Below are 23,634 nucleotides of genomic sequence, written 5' to 3'. Positions count from 1 at the left end.
AATCAGAATAGACTCATAAGTATTTAAATCCATCAGTTCAGAAGGAATATTTACCAACTCAAGATTAATATGTACAGATCTAGCTGGCATTTTGTTTTCATTTAATTTATTATAACAATACTTACAAATACGTTGATCAGAACCCAAATCAAAACAATTCTCTACCAACAAATCAGTTGCAAATTCATTCCACTCATTATTATTCTCCTTTTCACTTTTTAAATATAGATCAACTAACCTGGTCTGATTTTTATAATGAATTCTTCTACAACAAACACACAAAAGATTGGGCCTTCCTCCTGAAATGACTTTAAACCTTGTAATTTCTTGGTCAAACATTTCTGTTCTAAAATTTTGTACATTTTCTTCCACATTTTCTTTTATTACTGTATCAGTTTCTGCACTGTCCTCTCTTTCACAAAAGAAACTAACCTCAATTTCTTCGCAAATGTTCTTTACATCTAATACAGATGGGATGGCCAAGTCGAATGAAACTACTAAAATCAATACCCGAAGCGGGAAAAATAAAGAACTAGGGGCATATTACCAAGCAATAGCGATAATTATCGCTATTGCTTGGTTAGAGACAAAAATTTACCGCAGCGCTGCGGCGATTTTTACCGCAAATAAACCTTGGTATTACCAAGGTTTAACGCAAATGCGGTAAAAATCGCCGCAAAGCATGAATATCGCTGAAAAGTCAGCGATATTCATGCATTAGCGAGCTAATGCTCTTAGCCATGTTATCCACCTCCCATTGGATAACATGGCTAAGAACTGCTCAGGGCAGGTGTTAGCTTTTGGAGATATTCCCGCTTAGCGCGAATATCTCCAAAAGTTGGTAATAGGAGATAGTGATGTTAGCGACTGTTTTCAGTCGCTAACATCTTGGCACGCCCACTTTGCATCTCATTAGTGATAAATATCACTGACATGCAAAGTGGGGCCCAAGATGGTCGTTATCTCCTACTAGCTGTCGCTAACTGGTGTTAGCGGCAGCTAGGTAATAGGGAGATAATTTTATCTCCGCTTTCTTGGCTTTTAAAGCCAAAAAAGCGGAGATAAACCCCCTTGATAATATGCCCCAAGGTATGGATGCAAGTGGCGATAGAACGGGTGGCACTACAGTTGCAGATTCTGTCAAAGAGGGTGACAAAGAAGGGGAAACTGTTACCGATCCCTCCAGTACTTCCAATACCCCTACCAGCGCATGTGTGGCCCATAAAAAAATGGTGAGGGTAAGGGAAAGAGCGCTGGGGGGCTCTGTGTATTGAAGCAAAGCACACAGAGTCAAAGCCTCCCAGACATGTTCGAGAGGCAGAATGCCCGCAATAACGATTCAATGCCTGAGACATTGGTAGCTGGGGGGATGTATGCTGCAGAGGCTGTGCTAAACGAACTGGCGACTCAGGAATCTGCAGAGACGGGACGTAAAGACATTTTTGAAAATGCCGTAGGGAATGATGAACAGCCTCCGCTGCTGAGTCTTGAACGAGTGGGATCTGATAGTAATACTTTGAGCCACACTTTGAGAGACGGAGACGGTGACTGTGCTATAGATAGAGGAGATACCCTATTAAGCGAGTCACTGAGAGAGACCAAAGTATTAGTCTCTGATACTGAAACTCAGGAGGGCACAAGTGTACCAGAATCTGGCGAAAACTTTTATTCTTTATCCTAGGCATCATCAGATGAGGGCTCCAGTCTGAGCAAGGAGTGGGCGGACCTCAGCGAAGGTAGCAGTCCGGATGAGGCTTTAGGAGAGGAAAAAGTCCACCCAATTTCAGTTTTACTACGATAAAATAGAAAACAAAGAAAAAAGTGTCACAAAAGGTTAAACCAGAATTCTCTTTTACCCCAGCGAAGACCTGAACAAATGTCAAGCAACGAATGCAGCCTCTCAGGAGGTGGAGAAGGGGGGCCAAAATCCCCCAATAACACCATTGCCCCAGGAGATTACCTTGGTAACTATTTATGAAACAATGATGGGTCATAGAGCCGAGAGTAAAGCCGAAAACGCACGCATGCAAGCTACTTGTAGTAAAGTAAAAAATGCAGTTCGGCGGGAAATAAAACTTGGTATGGAAACTGAGGATAGAGGTACCGAGGCAGAGGTTCAAATATCTGCCCTTGAGGATTACGGTGCTGCACAGAAAGAAGAGTTGGAGTCTGTTAAGGCCCACCGGGATGACTTGAGCCACAAACTATCCGGACTTGAAAATCATTCCGGCAGGAATAATTTGCGTTTTTTGGGAGTCCCTGAGAAACTGGAGGGCTCAGATGTGCGCAGGTTTGTTGCTGAATTACTGAAAGAAGCCTTCCCTGAGCTAACAACCTGGGATTGGTTCTGTGAAGTTCAACGGGCGCAGCGGTTCCTGTTTACTATGAGAAAGCCCCGTCAAGGAGAGGAAAGCCTTCCCAGGGCGATCTTAATCAGTTTCAACAACTTTCTGGCCCGAGAGGATATCTATGCTTTGGCAAGACCGACAAGAAAGCCACTGCCAAGGACTGTAACTTTTTTGTAAGGCCGGACTTTTGTCAGGCCACTGTTTCTAAGCGGTGGCATCTACGACAACTCATACCGGACTTTCAAAAGAAGGGGGCGGTGGTATACCTACAGAACCCAGCGAAACTCAAAGTCACGTTGAAAGGGCAAACTACGTTCTTTTGGTCAGAGATACAGGCCAAAGAGTATTTGGAAACTGTATAGGCGGTGGAGGTACAGGCGCAACGTTGTTTTCTTTTTCTAGGGCTATGTGAGCTTAGCCGGGGTGGGGGGTTGTTGATTGATGTATCGGAATTGGCTTATTCTTTGTATCTTTCTTAATGGGCCTCATTCTAAAAGAGTCTAACTGGTCCGTGTTCTTTTTTGGGTCTTAAAGGATGGGGGGGAGACACGGCAATCCATTATTGCAGGGACTAATGGTCCTTGGGCCTCATATGTTGGGAAGGATGGGTGGGGGGTGGGAAGGGCAGAATGGTAGGGGGAGTTGTGGGGGGGCTCTGGGTGTCTGGTGGTGGGGGGAAACAGCAGCAGAAGGCAGCAGGAAAATGCTGTGGGTTTTTTAAATACAGGTGGTAGGGAAAAAACGAACAATAGCTTATAATAAAAGTGAAAGAAGTGAAGAAATCTACTGAGTAGTTAAAATCGGTTATCTCTGTAAGGACTTGGTTTTTAATAAGGCTAATGGATAGGAAGATTAAGATCTGTACTCTAAACATATGCGGCCTAAACGATCCCAGGAAGCGACAAATCCTAGCTAAAATCATTCAGATATTAGGTATCGACATACTTTGTTTACAGGAAACCCATGCTGCATGGGCCAATAGAGGATATTTAAAGAATATAGGAATGGAGTTGGTGGTTTATTCCAAGCAAACTGGAGTTAGAAGGGGGGGTAGCAATACTTAAAAGAAGGGGAGTGGGCTACTGTGTGAAGTCAGAGGCGGACAAGTGGGGTTGCTGGGCCACTGCCGAATTTAAGTTGGGGCTGCATAGGATTACACTGTGCAATGTGTATGGACCAAATTTGGATGATTCTGAGGTCTTTAACTTTCTTAATCTAGAATTAATACAGTGGACTACTCCAGTGCTGCTGTGCGGGATTTTAATATTGACATTGGGGCAGACTTCAACGTTAGATCTAATCAAGGTTATACAGGCAGAAAAAAGTTAGTATATGCGGCAGTACGGAGATTGTTTATGGATCCTGGTCTCTATGATGTGTGGCACGCAAAGTACCCCAATGATCCTGGGTTCACCTTCTTCTCAGCCCCCCATTCAAAATGTGTACGGTTGGACTATTTTTACACCACATAATTTTTTTTAGCCAAAGCCAATATAGAAATCCACCCTAAACTGGTCTCCGACCATAATCCGATTGTCTTAGATTTGGCTTTGGATTTTGAGGAAAAGATTGATCTTTCCCAGTGGTCTTTTGAGCGGAAACTATTATTAGACGAGGAATATTGTCAGTTTATGACTAAAACAGTTCAGGGTTATTTTGATATCAATAGGGGCACGGCACCCCAGGAGGTAGTCTTGGATGCTTTTAAATCAGTTATCCATGGTGAGACCTTAAGTTTTTTGGCATTTAAGCGCAAGCAAATGCGTCTTAAACAGCTGCAAGATTTTAATTTGGTTTTGAAGGCGGAGGAAAAGCTTGCAGAGGTTATACGGCTAGGAGCTGAGGAAGCATTATGTAAGCTGGCTCAAAAAGATCTCACTATTAAACGAGCTAACGTTTACGCTAATATTGCTGATCAAATTGCAGCTAACTACACACAATATAAAGAGACTGCATATGAGTTTGGGGAAAAGACGGGTAGAATTTAGTCAAAAAGAGCTAGGGAGAAAACTGTGTATGTTGATATTCCAAAAATTAAGGACTTGCAGGGGGTTTTACAGGAGACAAGTGAATGGGTGGTAACAGCTTTTCAAGAGTTCTATCAGTGGCTCTATAGTGATGAGGATGGCGTAGCTTAGGCGGGAGAATATTTAAAAGATGTGATTCCTGTAATCTTTTCTGAGGCTCAACGAGCGACATTATTGGCCCCACCAGAATGGGGTGAAATTGAGGTAGCAATTTTGGGGTTAGCCCAGGGAAAGGCTATGGGACCCGATAATGTCCTTTTGGAGTGTTACAGAAAGTGAAGTAACTTGATAAGTAGAGAACTAGTCGCCGTTTGTCAGCAAGCTTTTTCGGGGAAGGCTCCGCATTCCTGGTCAGAAGCTACTATTGTGGTGTTTAAAAAGAAAGGTAAGAGAGAGGACGAGATGGAGTCCTATAGGCCGATATCATTGTTAAATTCAGATAGCAAAATCTATTCGAAATTAATTGCTAACCGGTTAAATGATTTGATGCCTGGTCTTGTCTCCCCAAGACAACACAGTTTTATATAGGGCAGAGGCACTACAGACCACATTAGGTGGATAATAACTTTGCTGGATTGGTCGCAGGAGACTCATTCTCCTGTTGGTGTTGCCCTGTTGGACGCTGAAAAAGCGTTTGACAGGGTCTCTTGGACCATTCTGTGGTCTGTCCTGGGTTAAAAAGGGCTTCCAGCTGACTTTGCTAAGGCAGTAAAGTCACTGTATGCTCAACCGTCAGCGGTCATCCGTGTCTCAGGGAAAATTTCGGGGAAGGTGCAGATAGCAAGGGGGACGAGACAGGGCTGTCCCTGCTCGCTCTTGCTGTTCGCACTCTATATTGATCCGTTTATTAATAGTCTGAAGAGAAATCCTGCCATTAAACCCGTGCAGATAAACAACCTGGATATAAAAGTTTGAGCATACGCATACGCAGACGATATTGCTATAGCGACATCAGAGATTCATAGTGCACTACCTGTGATTATAGAGTCTGGGGAGGAATTTGGCCGGCTCTTAGGATACAAATTAAATGTGGATAAGACACAGTTCATTCATTCTGCGACAGACCGCCCCGAGAGTGTAAAGTTTGAGAAGGAAGCCACTTATTTAGGCATAAAGATTACTGCTAATGTGGAAGAAATCATTTCTATCAATCTAGATCCCATTATAGGTTCTTCTAATAAAATATTAGAACGGATAAATAATTTGAAGTTTTCACATTTAGGACGTAGTAATGTGTTACAAATTGCTATTTTTCCTAAGTTTCTGTATTTAATTTGCTTAATTCCTTTTCTGATATCATCTGGCTATTTTGTTCGCATAGAGAGAATGTGTTCTAGATTTCTTTGGGGATATCATCGGGCCCGGAGGGCTGTTAAAAGATGTGTGCTGTCAAGAGAAAAAGGGAGATGAGGTATCCCGAATTTTCAGCTTTACCATTGGATTGCTATATTGCAGCACATGGGTTTTTTAATTTTTCCGGAAGATCCTACGGAGGATTATCTGATGCCTTCTATCTATGAGATGCTCTTGGGCGCCGTAGCTAAACAGTGTTTAAACCGGATTATTGAACCCAGTTATTATAAAAAAAACAAGTTCAAGACTTTCGATACGGCATATGCTATATGGAGGGAAGGCATGCTGGAAACAGTGAAAGAATTGTTACGTGCAGAGGCTAATTGGAACACACAGAGGGGGAGATAGTGAAGACAGAGATAAAATGGTACACACAGAGGGTGAGAGACTACAGGCAGAGTAGGAAAAGATTTAACATGTAAGCGCTGTCTAATACACACCGATTCAGAAAAGGGGGTGGTGATGAACAGAGTGTCTGAATTAAGCAAACCACTCTTACCCAGTCCAAAGATCAGGGCTTGATCCATCACCGTTATTTATCTCACTGCACCATCCCAGCTCAGAACCTGGCTATATGCAAATCAGTCTGTCCCTGGACCAGTGCATCATGGGAACAGGGCAGACTAAACTACAATGCCAATTCTTCACCAGAAAGGAGACAAGCTACCGGGGACCGGTTTTTGGCATTTCAGCCGTCTTCGGCCCGGCTTGCTTGAATCCTGATGGTGCAGTGAGAAAGGGACTCATGTCTGAGTATACCCTGCCACACCTATAGTGGCCAAAATCGATTCAGAAAATGGGGTGGTGATGAACAGAGTGTCTGAATTAAGCAGACCACTCTTACCCAGTCCAAAGATCAGGGCTTGATCCATCACCGTTATTTATCTCACTGCACCATCCCAGCTCAGAACCTGGCTATATGCAAATCAGTCTGTCCCTGGCCCAGTGCATCATGGGAACAGGGCAGACTAAACTACCAAGCCAATTCTTCACCAGAAAGGAGACAAGCTACCGGGGACCGGTTTCTGGCATTTCAGCCATCTTCGGCCCGGCTTGCTTGAATCCTGATGGTGCAGTGAGAAAGGGACTCATGTCTGAGTATACCCTGCCACACCTATAGTGGCCAAAATCGATTCAGAAAAGGGGGTGGTGATGAACAGAGTGTCTGAATTAAGCAGACCACTCTTACCCAGTCCAAAAATCAGGGCTTGATCCATCACCGTTATTTATCTCACTGCACCATCCCAGCTTCATCACCACCCCCTTTTCTGAATCATTTTTGTCCACCATAAGCGTGGAAGGGTATACTCAGATGTGAGTCCCTAGCTCATTGCACCATCAGGATTCAAGCAAGCCGGGCCGAAGACGGCTGAAATGCCAGAAACCGGTCCCCGGTAGCTTGTTTCCTTCCCAGTATAAGAATTGGCTTGGTAGTTTGGTCTGCCCTGTTCCCATGATGCACTGGGCCAGGGTCAGACTAATTTGCATATAGCCTAGTTCTGAGCTGGGATGGTGCAGTGAGCTAAAAAACGGTGATGGATCCAGCCCTGATCTTTGGACTGGGTAAGAGTGGTCTGCTTAATTCAGACACTCTGTTCATCACCACCCCCTTTTCTGAATCGTCTAATACACACCAGCAGCCATATCACAATAGGCCTCAGCAGATGCACATGAGAGGGTGCAGGCAGTGGGAGAGGGTTGGTGCAGACAGAAAATAAGATACTGCTGGCAAAGAGTAAACTGGTACCATCAGAGGATAGACGGTGCAGGGCTGCAGGCAGAGAGAGAGATGGTGCAGTCAGAGAAAAGGTGGTGCAGAGAAAGGGTGAGATGGTTCAAGCAGAAACACAGATAGTGCAAGCAGACACAGATATGGTACACACAGAGGATAAAATGTTACAACAGAGAAGACATGCTGGAAACAGTGAAAGAAATGTTACATGCATAGGCTAATTGGAGCATACAGAGGGGGAGATAGTGAAGACAGAAATAAAATGGTACACACAGAGGGTGCGAGACTACAGGCAGAGAAGGAAAAGATTTAACATGTAAGCGCTGTCTAATACACACCAGCAGCCATATCATAATAGGCCTCTGCAGATGCACATGAGAGGGTGCAGGCAGTGGGAGAGGGTTGGTGCAGACAGAAAATGAGATACTGCAGGCAGAGAGTAAACTGGTATAATCAGAGGATAGACGGTGCAGGGCTGCAGGCAGAGGGAGAGATGGTGCAGTCAGAGAAAAGGTGGTGCAGAGAAAGGGTGAGATGGTTCAAGCAGAAACACACATATTGCAAGCAGACACCGACATGGTACACACAGAGGATTAAATGGGACAACAGAGAAGACATGCTGGAAACAGTGAAAGAAATGTTACATGCAGAGGCTAATAGGAGCACACAGAGTGGGAGATAGTGAAGACAGAAATAAAAAGGTACACACAGAGGGTGAAAGACTACAGGCAAAGGAGGAAAAGATTTAACATGTAAGCGCTGTCTAATACACACCAGCAGCCATATCATAATAGGCCTCTGCAGATGCACATGAGAGGATGCGGGCAGTGGGAGAGGGTTGGTGCAGACAGAAAATGAGATACTGCAGGCAGAGAGTAAACCGGTACAATTAGAGGATAGACTGTGAAGGGCTGCAGGCAGAGGGAGAGATGGTGCAGTCAGAGAAAAGGTGGTGCAGAGAAAGGGTGAGATGGTTAAACCAGAAACACAGATAGTGCAAGCAGAAACAGACATGATACACACAGAGGATTAAATGGGACAACAGAGACGACATGCTGGAAACAGTGAGAGAAATGATACATGCCGATGACCATTGGAGCATACAGAGGGGGAGAAGTGAAGACAGAAATAAAATGGTAAACACAGAGGGTGCGAGACTACAGGCAAAGAAGGAAAAGATTTAACTTGTAAGCGCAGTCTAATACACACCAGCAGCCATAACATAATAGGACTCTGCAGATTTAAAATGAAAGGGTGTAGGCAGTGGAAGAGGGTTGGTGCAGACAGAACATGAGATACTGCAGGCAAAGAGTAAACTGGTACAATCAGAAGATAGACGGTTCAGGGCTGCAGGCAGAGGGAGAGATGGTGTAGTCAGATAAAAGGTGGTGCAGAGAAAGGGTCAGATGGTTCAAGCAGAAACACACATAGTGCAAGCAGACACAAACATGATACATACAGAGGATTAAATGGGACAACAGAGAAGACATGCTGGAAACAGTGAAATAAATGTTACATGCAGAGGCTAATTGGAGCACACGGAGGGGGAGATAGTGAAGACAGAAATACAATGGTACACACAGAGGGTGCGAGACTACAGGCAGAGAAGGAAAATATTTAACATGTAAGGGCTGTCTAATACACACCAGCAGCCATATCATTATAGGCCTCTGCAGATTTAAATGAAAGGGTGCAAGCAGTGGGAGAGGGTTGGTGCAGACAGAAAATGAGATACTGCAGCCAAAGAGTAAACTGGTACAATCACAGGATAGACGGTGCAGGGCTGCAGGCAGATGGAGAGATGGTGCAGTCAGATAAAAGGTGGTGCAGAGAAAGGGTGAGATGGTTCAAGCAGAAACACGGATAGTGCAAGCAGACAAAGACATGATACACAGAGAGGATTAAATGGGACAACAGAGAAGACATGCTAGAAACAGTGACAGAAATGTTACATGCAGAGGCTAATTGTAGCACACATAGGGGGAGACACTGAACACAGAAATAAAATGGTACACACAGAGGGTGCGAGACTACAGGCAGTGAAGGAAAAGATTTAACATGTAATCGCTGTCTAATACACACCAGCATCCATATCATAATAGGCCTCTGCAGATTTAAATGAAAGGGTGCAGGTAGTGGGAGAGGGTTGGTGCAGACATAAAAGGAGATACTGCAGGCAAAGAGTAAACTGCTCCAATCAGAGGATAGAAGGTGCAGGGCTGCAGGTATAGGGAGACAAGGTGCAGTCAGAGAAAAGGTAGTGCAGAGAAAGGGTAAGATGGTTCAAGCAGAAACATAGATAGTGCAAGCAGACACAGACATGGTACACACAGAGAATTACATGGGACAACAGAGAAGACATGCTGGAAACAGTGAAAGAAATGTTACATGCATAGGCTAATTGGAGCATACAGAGGGGGAGATGGTGAAGACAGAAATAAAATGGTACACACAGAGGGTGCGAGACTACAGGCAGAGAAGGAAAAGATTTAACATGTAAGCGCTGTCTTATACACACCAGCATCCATATCATAATAGGCCTCTGCAGATTTAAATGAAAGGGTGCATGTAGTGGGAGAGGGTTGGTGCAGACAAAAAATTAGATACTGCAGGCAAAGAGTAAACTGCTCCAATCAGAGAATAGACGGTGCAGGGCTGCAGGCAGAGGTTGAGATGGTGCAGTCAGAGAAAAGGTAGTGCAGAGAAAGGGTAAGATGGTTCAAGCAGAAACATAGATAGTGCAAGCAGACACAGACATGGTACACACAGAGAATTACATGGGACAACAGAGAAGACATGCTAGAAACAGTGAAAGAAATGTTACATGCATAGGCTTATTGGAGCATACAGAGGGGGAGATAGTGAAGACAGAAATAAAATGGTACACACAGAGGGTGCGAGACTACAGGCAGAGAAGGAAAAGATTTAACATGTAAGCGCTGTCTAATACACACCAGCATCCATATCATATTAGGCCTCTGCAGATTTAAATGAAAGGGTGCAGGTAGTGGGAGAGGGTCGGTGCAGATATAAAATTAGATACTGCAGGCAAAGAGTAAACTGGTACAATCAGAGCATAGACGGTGCTGGCCTGCAGGCAGAGGGAGAGAAGGTGCAGTCAGAGAAAAGATAGTGCAGAGAAAGGGTGAGATGGTTCAAGCAGAAACACAGATAGTGCAAGCAGACACAGACATGGTACACACAGAGGATTAAATAAGACAACAGAGAAGACATGCTGGAAACAGTTAGAGAAATGTTACATGCAGACGCTAATAGGAGAACACAGAGGGGGAGATAGTGAAGACACAGATAAAATGGTACACACAAAGGGTGCAAGACTACAGGCAGAGAAGGAAAATATTTAACATGTAAGCACTGTCTAAAACACACCAGCAGCCATATCATAATAGGCCTCTGCAGATGCACATGAGAGGATGCGGGCAGTGGGAGAGGGTTGGTGCAGACAGAAAATGAGATACTGCAGGCAGAGAGTAAACCGGTATAATCAGAGGATAGACGGTAAAGGGCTGCAGGCAGAGGGAGAGATGATGCAGTCAGAGAAAAGGTGGTGCAGAGAAAGGGTGAGATGGTTAAACCAGAAATACAGATAGTGCAAGCAGAAACAGACATGATACACACAGAGGATTAAATGGGACAACAGAGACGACATGCTGGAAACAGTGAGAGAAATGATACATGCAGATGATCATTGGAGCATACAGAGGGGGAGAAGTGAAGACAGAAATAAAATGGTACACACAGAGGGTGCGAGACTACAGGCAGAGAAGGAAAAGATTTAACATGTAAGCGCTGTCTAATACACACCAGCAGCCGCATCATAATAGTCCTCTGCAGATTTACATGAAAGGGTGCAGGCAGTGGGAGAGGGTTGGTGCAGACAGAACATGAGATACTGCAGGCAAAGAGTAAACTGGTACAATCAGAGGATAGACGGTGCAGGGCTGCAGGCAGAGGGAGAGAAGGTGCAGTCAGAGAAAAGGTAATGCAGAGAAAGGGTGAGATGGTTCAAGCAGAAACACAGGTAGTGCAAGCAGACACAGACATGGTACGCACAGAGAATTACATCGAACAACAGAGAACACATGCTGGAATCAGTGAAAGAAATGTTACATGCAGAGGCTAATAGAAGCACACCGAGTGGGAGATAGTGAAGACAGAAATAAGATGGTACACACAGAGGGTGCGAGACTACAGGCAGAGAAGGAAAAGATTTAACATGTATGGGCTGTCTAATACACACCAGCAGTCATATCATAATAGGCCTCTGCAGATTTACATGAAAGGGTGTAGGCAGTGGGAGAGGGTTGGTGCAGACAGAACATGAGATACTGCAGGCAAAGAGTAAACTGGTGCAATCAGAGGATAGACGGTGCAGGGCTGCAGGCAGAGGGAGAGATGGTGCAGTCAGAGAAAAGGTGGTGAAGAGAAAGGGTGAGATGGTTCAAGCAGAGACACACATAGTGCAAGCAGACACAGACTGTGCAGTCAGAGAAAAGGTGGTGAAGAGAAAGGGTGAGATGTTTCAAGCAGAAACACAGATAGTGCAAGCAGACACAGACTTGATACACACAGAGAATTAAATGGTACAACAGAGAAGACATACTGGAAACATTGAGTGAAATGTTACATGCAGAGGATAATAGGAGCACACAGAGGGGGAGATAGTGAAGACAGAGATAAAATGGTACACACAGAGGGTGCAAGACTACACGCGGAGAAGGAAAAGATTTAACATGCAAGCTCTGTCTAATAGACACCAACAGCCATATCATAATAGGCCATTGCAGATGCACATGAGAGGGTGCAGGCAGTGGGAGAGTGTTGGTGCAGTCAGAAAATTAGATACTGCAAGCAAAGAGTAAACTGGTACAATCAGAGGATAGACGGTGCAGGCCTGCAGGCAGAGGGAGAGATGGTGCAGTGAGAGAAAAGGTGGTGCAGAGAAAGAGTGAGATGGTTCAAGCAGAAACACAGATAGTGCAAGCAGACACAGACATGGAACACACAGAGGAGTAAATGGGACAACAGAGAAAACATGATGGAAACAGTGAGAAAATGTTTACATGCTGAGGCTAATAGATGCACACAGAGGGGGAGATAGTGAAGACAGAGATAAAATGGTACACACAGAGGGTGCGAGACTACAGGCAGAGAAGGAAACGATTTAACATATAAGCGCTGTCTAATACACACCAGCAGCCATATCATAATAGGCCTCTGCAGATTTAAATGAAAGGGTGCAGGCAGTGGGAGAGGGTTGGTGCAGACAGAAAATGAGATACTGCAGGCAAAGAGTAAACTGGTACAATCAGAGGATAGACAGTGTAGGGCTGCAGGCAGAGGGAGAGATTGTGCAGTCAGAGAAAAGGTGGTGCAGAGAAAGGGTGAGATGTTCAAGCAGAAACACACATAGTGCAAACAGACACAGACATGGTACACACATAGGATTAAATGGGACAGCAGAGAAGACATACCAGAAACAGTGAAAGAAATGTTACATGCAGAGGCTAATTGGAGCACACCGAGGGGGAGATAGTGAAGACAGAAATAAAATGGTACACACAGAGGGTGCAGGACTACAGGCAGAGAAGGAAAAGATTTAACATGGTACCACTGTCTAATACACACCAGCAGCCATATCATAATAGGCCTCTGCAGATGCACATGAGAGGGTGCAGGCAGAGGGTGCAGACAGAGAAAGAGGGATAGTGCTGACACAAAATACATTTCCAAATTACAGCACTATCTCTATATCAGCATTTAATCAAAACATGAGACTCAATATCAACATAACGAGTACCCTATAATCAGACAGATGCAAACTGTGAGGAGACACAGGTGACATTATAGAAAAAGGTGCAAATATAATTCTGAAAATTAAACAGACACTCAGTGTGATCCTAGTCTAAAATGTTAAAACTATACATTTTCCCAAAACATATATACCACAGTAAATCGTTTAAGAGACAGAACGCAGCCCATGTAAATTAGCACTACATTACAGTGCAGAAACCAAACTCATTTCCAAAATACATTTCCAATATGCACCATTAGTTTTTGGACAGCATTACATCCAAACATGAGACACAATGCAAAAAGAAAAAGGCCCAATATGCTTGTAAATCTACCCAGGAGTGTATACAGTACTCTATCTATAATAGGTGGATCATTGCTAAGAAGAGGTCTAATAAAATAGAGAGTATTAGGAAGAAAGCACATGAAAGGGTGCAGGCAGAGGTTGCAGGCAGACGAAGAGGGATGGTGCAGACAGAAAATGAGATATTGCAGGCGAGGGGGAGGGAAAGAGGGAGTAAATCACATGGAGAGAGGGAGTTAGAAAAGAGGAGTAAAGGAAAGGGATAATGACAGTGAGGAAAGAGTTAAGAGGGTAAGGAAAGGAGAGTGAGGGAAAAAAGCATATTAAGAAAAAGGATAAAGCAGTAGGTGAAACAGAAGGATTTATAGAAAAATAGAGGAAGAAAAAACAACAGTGGTGGAGAGAAAGGAAGACAGTGAGACAGTGAAACAGAAAGAAAGTGAGTTACTTCCACATTAGAACACATTTTTATTATTAACTTACACTGCACAACATATATTCCCTTACAAATGAATAACGCACCTTTAAAAATGCTTTTGAAGATTTAGAACAGTGTCAATCACACACCAGATTTTCTTAAGCAGAATCTCTGAAATGTACCTCAGACACTGCAACCACAAAATGGCCCTGATTCCCTGTCATTTTTCACACTTATGTCTATACTTGACCAATTAAATTTCTTCCCACACTAATTCAAAACCAAACTAACATTTTAATTGTTTGTACATTTCAACACTATCAACCTTCCCCCACTGCTCTCTCTGACCGTTACCATGGTAACTCTCCATAGAACACCTAACTGAACTCAAAAGGTGAAAAGTTCATCTCTCAATGTTGCAAACCAAAGCAGCAGGTGTGTTTGACTTCTCAATATTCCAGCTTATCCTGTGCAATGTTCTTTTTAATGACTTTTTCTAAACCAATAGTATTATTCCTTTTAAAAAAACAGTAGTATGCTCCCTAGTTTTCAATGGTAAATTATCAGAAACCACCAATCATTTCTTTGTTTTTCAAGTGCACTGAATCTCATCCACATTTTTTTCTAAACTCCAAGTTTTCAAACTGCCTTTTCATTTCCAGAGCCCATCTGAGTACAACCAGATCTGCCTTCAAGATGCTTAGAGTGTGCATTGTAGGACACTGTTATATATTCTGGAGTGAAAGGTATGCAGCAAATAGATGCTTTCTCAACCTTGATTTACCAAATGTGGATATTATGTGGATTGGCCAGAGCGGATTAAGATGCCACCAATTGATACCATTGGTAAAATCCTTTTTGCATCTCCCACACCCTGACCTCATAATTGTGCACTGTGGTGGCAATGACCTATGCACTTTGACTGGGGTAGGTCTGGAAATGCTTTTAAAGGACACCTTTGGGCAATTGATGTCACTTTTTCCACAAACTGCCTTTGTATATTCTAATATATGCCAAAGGCAAAAATGGAACTGGTCCAACCAATATTGTCCGCAGATTGAGAAAGCAAGAATAAGTCTGTTTCTGCTTTCCTCAGAGACTATGGAATGGGTTCTATATACCACAACAACTTGCGTTACAACTTGCAAGGCATCTAAAGGAGAGATGGTGTACATTTCAAAGATGAGGGGAACAGAGTCTTCCTTTTAAACTTTAGACTCTAGATCGGTACCTACTTGTAGGTACAAAAAACACTCAATGAACACAATGGCTCGTTTTAGAGCCAACCAACATCTAAACACTCAAACTGTCTTTTTTTTGTTGGTTTTTTCGACCGTGCGCGCACCGTGCGCGCACCTTGTGATTTTTTTTCAAAAAAAGGTTTTTTTCCCCTTTGGGGTCCTTCAGGGACCCCCTGAGAAGGCCTAAGGGGTCAGGGAGACTCTACCTTGCCCCCTTTTCACATATTTACTTTTTAAAGTAATACCAATCTCGCGAGGGTACGTTGCACGTTAAACGCTCCGTGAGAGCGCCGTAAGCACATGGGAAGATCTTTGTGCACGTACCCCCAAAAGTTTTATAATCTTACTAACTTAATATCTACGTATTTATTGTAAGTTCTAAAGGTAGACATTATCTTGGATAATGAAGAAAATGTATTTTTTTTACTTTTATGAACCGTATATTAATTTTTAAAATAATTATAAATCTCGCGAGGGTACGTCGCACGTAAACACACCGTGAGAGCGCCGTAAGCAACCGTAAAACCTTTGTGCGCTTACCCCCGTAAGTTTTATAATCTTAAATACGTTATATCTACAGATTTATTGCAGATTTTAAAGGTAGACATTATCTGGGATAATGAAGAAAATGTTTTTTTTAAACTTTGAAGAACCGTATATTACTTTTTAATATAATTACGAATCTCGCGAGGGTACTTCGCACGTAAACGCGCCGTAAATGCAGTGTAAGCGCATCGTAAGGATACGGAAGAGCACCGTAAGCGCTCAGTAAGCGCACCGTAAGATTACGTCCAACCATGTGACTTTAAAACAAGGGATTCTATTGGTTTATAATACTTCCTACTCCAATTGTTGAAAGACCCCTCCCATTTTAATCATTTTTCTTTGACTTTCAAAAAAGAACCATCTTTTTTCTTCAGCTCCTGTGCTTTAGAAAAAAACTTTGAAATGGCTGGACTTCCAGAAGATTCTTGTGATCATTCTTCATCTGAAGAATTTGTGGAAGAAGACCCACAGCCCAGGAAAAAGAAAGAAGCCATTGTATGGAAATGTTTTACCTACCCAGAAGGTGAAGAAAAAGTTAACGCCCCACTAGTCACATTCAAAATATGTGACACTGTTTTATCAAGGGGTAATGCCAATAAAAAATATTCTTTTGGCACAGCAAGCATGGAACGCCATGTTAAAAACCTCCATCCTAACAATTGGGCAAGAGCAGTTGTCAGAAGATCAGAGGAGGAGCAGGTCTCTGCTCCAAGCACTTCAAGGACACCACGACCACCAACACGATCAAGTATGATTCCTTCTATGCAGCCAGAATTCTGAAACTTAATGGTTCGCTGCAAACATTGCAACTAAATAATTTCTTATGGACAACAGTCCATAGAAATATTTCTTCCAAAGAACAGGAGCCACAACTGCTCACAATATATATTTTTTAAGTTCTTTGTTCCTGTTGAACACTTGTTTTGATTACAAAGTTCCTTTTTTCTCTTTTTTTGAAGCAAAAAACAAAACAAAAAAAACGAACTATATTTGTATGTTTGTATGTTTTAGTTTGTCATTGTGAATGTCTAGTTCATAAATGAATGAATGAATATGAAAGTGCAAAACTATAAGAATGTGGTACAGCATAAATCTTTAGGGTGTTTACCTATAATATACTGTAGTACTTCCAGAACACTTAAATGTAACATATGTATATAAATATGTTACAACTCTATGCTTCGATTTGCACAATTACTGAAAGTGCGTGGATGAATTTATATGTATTAAGGGCAGTTTTATAATCCCCTTGTGTAACTTTTTTTTGCCAACGTGCACGCACCGTGGATGCACCTCGCGATTTTTTTCAACAAAAGAAAATTTTTTGGGGGGACTTCGGGGTCCTTCAGGGACCCCCTGAGAAGGCCTAGGGGGTCAGGGGGTCTTTACCATCCCCCATTTTCGTGTTTTCCACTTTTGTTTTGGGCTCTCTTGTGCCTCAGTTCTTCCATGAGACAAGATGGAGGCCAACACTTCCTGGTTTGGACAGTTTGGAATGTTGACAGACGACTGACAGCCAATCACAATTTCGCTTGTGCACGCCAGGGTCTGTGTACGGTGCGAGGACCGTGCACGGCTCTAGAGATATATAAGTTTTTTGTTTTGATTTTTTTAGTAACTGCTTGAAGGATTTGCACCATTTAAACAAAAGGGCCATCTGCGAATCATACTCTACCAATTTTCCAAATTTCTTGTAATTCCGTTCAGCCGTTCGGGCTATAGCCATGTCTAATCGTCCTATGGAAAATAACATGGGGAAAACACGTTTTGGGACCCCCCTTTCTTCTCAGCCCCCACTTCACAAATCCCCCTAAAACTTTCAGGGAAGGAGAAATTCACAAAGATTCATCAACCGGCACCAAAGTTATTCCCAATAGAATGTTGCGGATTTCCTATGGAAACTAGGTCTGAGTGAAGTAATAAATGACGTCATCAGCAGTGTATTGCAGGGACGCGAGTTATAGTTAAGTCTACTAACTATACCGGCCGGATTTCTATGTTTTGTACGAGTAAAATCTCCAATTAACTATAACGTCCCTAAAACCTATATTTGTTTCAGTGAATATATATATGTATATGTATATATATCTTACCTACTGGCGGTCACCAGTAGGTAGTTATAGTTAGGACCTAGTTACCAGAGAAAAATGGCAAAATTCTATTACAAATAACTTCGGCGCTGATTGACGGATCTTCGCGAAATTTTCAAAACTAATTTTTTGTTGCGATCAGCTCCTATGTTGAAAGTTTGGGGGTGATTTGTCAAGGGGGGGCTGAGAAATATTTATTTCCATATGAAACTTTAGACCATGCTACAGGCCAAACGGGTGAACGGAATTACCCCAGATGTGGCAGGCAGAAGGGTCTTGGTCTAGAAAGCATGCTTTTGTTTATTTGGTGTAAATCCATTCAGTAGTTTTGGAGAAATATTGAAATTTACAGATATCGATATTTGGGAATTCGGCCATCTGATTGGCTGAGGCTTTACGAGCACGAGCTGGCTGCTGATTGGCTGCGAGCGGTTGCAACTAGGAAGTGTTGGCGGCCATTTTGTGATTCCGTTGAAGTAAGTTAGGGGAAAAAGGGCAGAAAAAAAGTGGGAAAGAGGAGGGTAGGAGCGCTGTGAGGTCTGTAGAGTGGTTAGGGTGTGCTGTACAGAGAGTGTGAAGTGAAGTATTCATTCATACCGGTGTGAAAGTACTATTTTGCCCACTGTGAGATGGTGCTGAGGTGAGGTGCCGGTACTCTCCGGGATGAAAGATTGCAGTAAACCGTGAGTGCTGTAAATTGATGTGCTCTGGGTGCTGTAGCATACTGGCCAAAGCAAAGTATTGACCCCTACCGGTGTGAAAGTGCTGTTTTGCCCACTGTGAGATGGTGCAGGGGTGAGGGGCCGGTGAACTTGGCGATGAAAGTGTGTGCCTAAACTGTGAGCTGAGTGCTCTGTAGCATCCTGGAAGAAGCAAATTATTTACTCTGACCGGTGTGAAAGGGCTCTTTTGCCTAGAGTGAGATTGTGTTGAGGTGAGGTATTGGTAAAGTTGGTGATGAAAGCTTGTGCTTAAACTGTGAGGAGTGCTGTAAAGTGATGTGCTGTGGGTGCTGTAGCATACTGGCGAAAGTAAAGTAGTTACTCCTGCCGGTGTGAAAGTGCTGTTTTGCCTATTGTGAGATGGTGGTGAGGTGAGGTGCTGATAAACTTGGGGATAAAAGCATGTGCCTAAACCGTGGGCTGATTGCTCTGTGGCATCCTAGCAGAAGCAAAGTATTTACCTTTACTGGTTTGAAAGTGCTGTTTTGCCTAGAGTGAGATGGTGTTGAGGTGAGGTATCGGTAAAGTTGTGGATGAAAGCGTGTACTTAAACTGTGAGCTGAGTGCGGTAAATTGATGTGCTGTGGGCGCTGTAGCACACTGACGGAAGTGTAGTATTTACTCCTACCAGTGTGTGAAAGTGCTGATTTGCTTACTGTGAAATGGTGGTGAGGTGAAGTGCCGGTAACCCTGGGTATGAAAGCGTATGCCTAAACTGTGAGCTGAGTGGTCTGTTGCATACAGGCAGAACCGAAGTATTTACTGTTACCGGTGTGAAAGTTCTGCTTTGTTTAGAGTGAGATTGTGCAGAGGTGAGGTACCATTAAAATCAGGGATGAAACCGTGTGCCTGAATTGTGAGCTGAGTGCTCTTAACTGATGTGCTCCAGGCTATGTTAGATACTGGCTGTTGTAGCATATGTGTGCAGGTGGTGATAGTATGCGTTTAGAGTATAGCAGGAGTGGGAAGCAAAGTACTCACTGGTACAGGTCTGAAGAGTAAGGGATGAAACTGTGAGTGTAAGTCGTGAGTTTATTGTTGTAAAGTGATGTGCTGTGGGTGCTGTAGGATACTGGCCACTGTAGCATACCTGTGTAAGTAGTGTTAGTGTGCGTTTATTCTATACAGAGAGTGCGAAGCAAAATTGTGACCCCTACCGGTCTGTAGACTCGAATGAAGTGTTTTAGGAAGCAGGAATAAAGAAATAATTGTGAAGAACATAATATAGAATGTTGCAATGCCACAGAAGAAAAATGGTGAAATGAGGTGTGTCTAAGAAAGTGGGTGTGTGTAATAAAGGCATGGAGTTTGGAAATTACATAGAAAGTGTCTTTATTTAAGTGCCATATTTGGACCGAATGGTGCAAGAGCTAGGGCATCCAGCTGATGCAAAGTTAGAGCACTTTTGTTGTATTCAAAGTAACTCCTGCATCAGTGAATTGCATTTTACATGTTACAGTTGCATGTGACCTAAACAATAGCTATTACACTTGAATTACTCTACATTCTATAAGGAAAATAAAGGTAGGATATGGTTACCACATGTATCCTTTAAGAAAAAAAAGAAATTAAAAAAATTTGCAAAATGTAATCAATAAACTTTTTAGGTACCTCGGCAGTGCTTTTTTGTAATACAAAATGATCAACAGTAGAATAGTCAGCAATCTGTGGTACAGTAGATTCAATGTAGTGCGTGTCAGAATTGGTACTAGTTGTACCCACATTGGAACTTTGAGAATGAATACAAACATTGTGCTCCGGAGAAGAACATTCGGTACCTTTGTAGTGAAACTATACATTATTGTCTTCATCTGTTTAAAAAAACAATCTTGTGTAGAGAGCTAAGGCATTGAGCTGAGACAAACTCCAAACGCTTCTGCTGTAGTCAAATCGAAGCTCCTGCATCAGTGAATTGCACATTATATGTTCGAGTTCTATGTGACCTACACAATAGCTATTAAATGAAAATAAAGGTAGTTTACAATTACTACCCTGTGCCAACCAGTTGCTAAACAAAGTCATCTTTTCTCATTTTAATTGTGAGGTTCTGAGCAGAAGTTGACTAAAAAAGAAATTGAGTAAATTTGTGTAAAATGGCTTTGTGAATAACAGGGATGCAGAGAGGCGGGTGCACAAGGAATAGACATGGTTTCATAATGGGGGTCGGGTTTAGGCAAATTTAGGAAGTAAATAGTGTATTTGCATAGGTAATACATCCCCGATCCCTGGTTGAAGTGGAGACGTAAGGGGAAATAATGAAAATAGAGTTCAAATGTCTGAGTATACTTAGAAAGTTGTTATAGGAAAGATAGTAGGAATTGAAATGTATTATAAAAAATGTAAAGGAAAAAGTAAAAAAAGATGGAAAAAAAATCCATTCAAAAACAACATGAGTTTCTTACAAGTCTTGGAGATTCCAGTCCAGAAGTTCTTCAGTGGCTTGAGATGCGTAATGTTCCAAGAGGCAATTGTTGCCATCGTCTGAGAAAAGCGAAGCGATCCAATTCATATCTTGAAAGCGACAGTAAAGGTCCTTGAATGTTAGAGCGGCAATTTGAATTGGAAGGCAATCTGCGATGTTGTGAAAGGTCGCACATTGCAGGAGATCTTTCGTGGCTGCACAGAAATCCCATTCTGCTGAGATTCCTTTTTGCATTGCGTTCGACATTGTTCCACTGCAAGAACAATCCTGTTCAGATATCGGGAGTTATTGTTGGGATGTTGGCAAGGCATAAATCCATTCGCCAGTCAAATGGGCAAGTTTTGCAATTAAACGATGGTTGCACGCATATTGTATAAGTGCAGATAAATGTTATGGTGCAGCTAGCTTTGATAATAGATAGAGGCAGGTAGCTGAAAAATTTTTCAGTTTTTTTACAGTATTGATGTAGCTTGGCGTAGAGGCGTATTCTGTCGGACATAGTTGTTACCACAGAGAGCATAGCCATTTCTAGAAGTAGACTTAGCAGTAGGATGGCTGCAAAGAGAGCAAGAATTGTGGCCACTGTTCCTGGTATTCCAGAGATGATCTAATGAATGTAGTCTGCTATTAAAGGAAGAACAGTTTGAAAGCGTGTTAGAAGGCTGTAGGAGAGCGTGTTAAAAAAGTGTGCCAGATCTTCAGTGTGACATGTGTTGTAAATTGTGTAACAATTCACCAAGTGTAATAGGGGGTTCGTATTTAAAAGGGAGGGTATTTTACTTGAAGTTTGTGGTATCTGCAGTCCATAAATTTCTTTTGCAGAAGTGAGGGACACTACTGTTCTGAACAAAAGCACTTTTATTTTAGTTTGTTTCTTGAAATCTGTTTTCAAATTAATAATTGTCAAGTTGAATTTTGGGAGTTAGTTGTGTGGGTGGGAATAGACATTGCCACAGGAAGTTACTCTGTTTGAAACAGTAAGGTGCAGTATGCCAGCTCACATTCCGTAAGACTGCATGTTATTGAGAAGCAGATAACTGTTGTTAGAAAGCTGTGTGAATGTTAGTCTGATTGTAGGGAGTTGGTGTACTTTTAAGAATGGACGCAAGGTCGGGGGCAGTAAGCTTAGAAGCACCGTGTAGTTGGACATTCTTGCATAGTAATGAATGACTGTCATTGTGGTCGCACTTTTCACCTGTGAGCAAAACTTCTGAATGCTCTTTAAGACAGCGATATATAAATGGGAGAAACCACTGCTCGTGAATAAACGTGCTACCTTATAAAATCACATACAACATCAAAATCAACATGTGCACCTAGCAGACACAACAACACAACATACTGTGAGAAACCTGGCTAGCCATGTACACAAACTAAACATGGCATGGCACCTCTGACTCACAATGCAGAATGCGGGGAGAGATGGAAGCAAAGTATGTGTGAATGTGGTAAGTGATTATCGATTATAAAAGTATATAATGTAAAGTCTTGATGGGAAGTGCCGGACACAGTTGAGTATGCAAAGCACAGACATGTACATGTCAACATACACTGATGGTCTATTGAGCGAAGTGGATAGTGGACGCAACCATGATAATACAGTCAGTAGGGAAGATTACGGAATGGTAGTGTGTACGTGCCTCCCCCCTCTATATGTTTAGGGAAGTGGCACGTTTCCCTGGGAGTGGTTCTCTTTCGGATTGGTGAAGGTGTATGCCAGGTCTGCGCAGCTTACACTGCCACGAGGCTGACGCCGTGAGCGAAGGTGGCTGCGTGAATGATGCTTTCAGTGTGCTGGTATCGAGAAAGCGTAATGGCCGCTATGACGCATATATGCTCCACAATTCCATACCGCCGTATGTGAAAGACGGCCCACCACGTGCTGGCAGAAGGTGCTTGGCCGAGGTCTGCGAGCTCAGAAGGCTCCTGAGATTAATGCTGGCTACCGCTACACAGGCACACAGCGCCCAGCCTGTGGCCCAGGTGCATGGAGTGCTCTGTATACTACTACTACAGTAGTACGACAGGTACCGACAGTGGAACTGTGTTTTTGATACCATGACGGCTAACGCTTGAACTGTATCTGAGAGTGGAGATAAAGGTACTCCCTCCGACAAGGCTGTAATTAATTGACTGTGCTGTTTAAAACGTAATTTGCGCGTTTGCCTCCAGCGCTCCGCTCTGCTCCCCCCTCCGCCTCAATTTTGTTTGTTGTTGTCATCCTCGTGTGCCCACCCCGCCTCCCAGCTGAGCCGCCCTCCCACTGACCAGAAGTAGCGCTCCTCACCCTAAACACATCGTGACTCGCTCCTCTCTCACGAGCTGAGTGGTCGCTCCCAGTGTCTCTGCTGACTCCTGGTATCGTAGCGCTGCATTGACTTGAAAGCTGCATTTCATCTTGCCTGCTTGTGCCTAGTTACCGCTTAGACTCATTTACGCTGTAATTAATTGATTGTGCTGATTATAACGTTATTTGCGCGTTTGCCTCTAGCGCTCCGCTCATTACCTTGAAAGCTGCATTTCATCTTGCCTGCTTGTGCCTAGTTACCGCTTAGACTCATTTAGGCTGTAATTAATTGACTGTGCTGTTTAAAACGTAATTTGCGCGTTTGCCTCC

The sequence above is a fragment of the Lissotriton vulgaris genome, chromosome 3_1 (assembly GCF_964263255.1).
Source record: "Lissotriton vulgaris chromosome 3_1, aLisVul1.2, whole genome shotgun sequence".
Classification (NCBI taxonomy): domain Eukaryota; kingdom Metazoa; phylum Chordata; class Amphibia; order Caudata; family Salamandridae; genus Lissotriton; species Lissotriton vulgaris.
Note: the sequence above shows the minus strand (reverse complement) of the source record.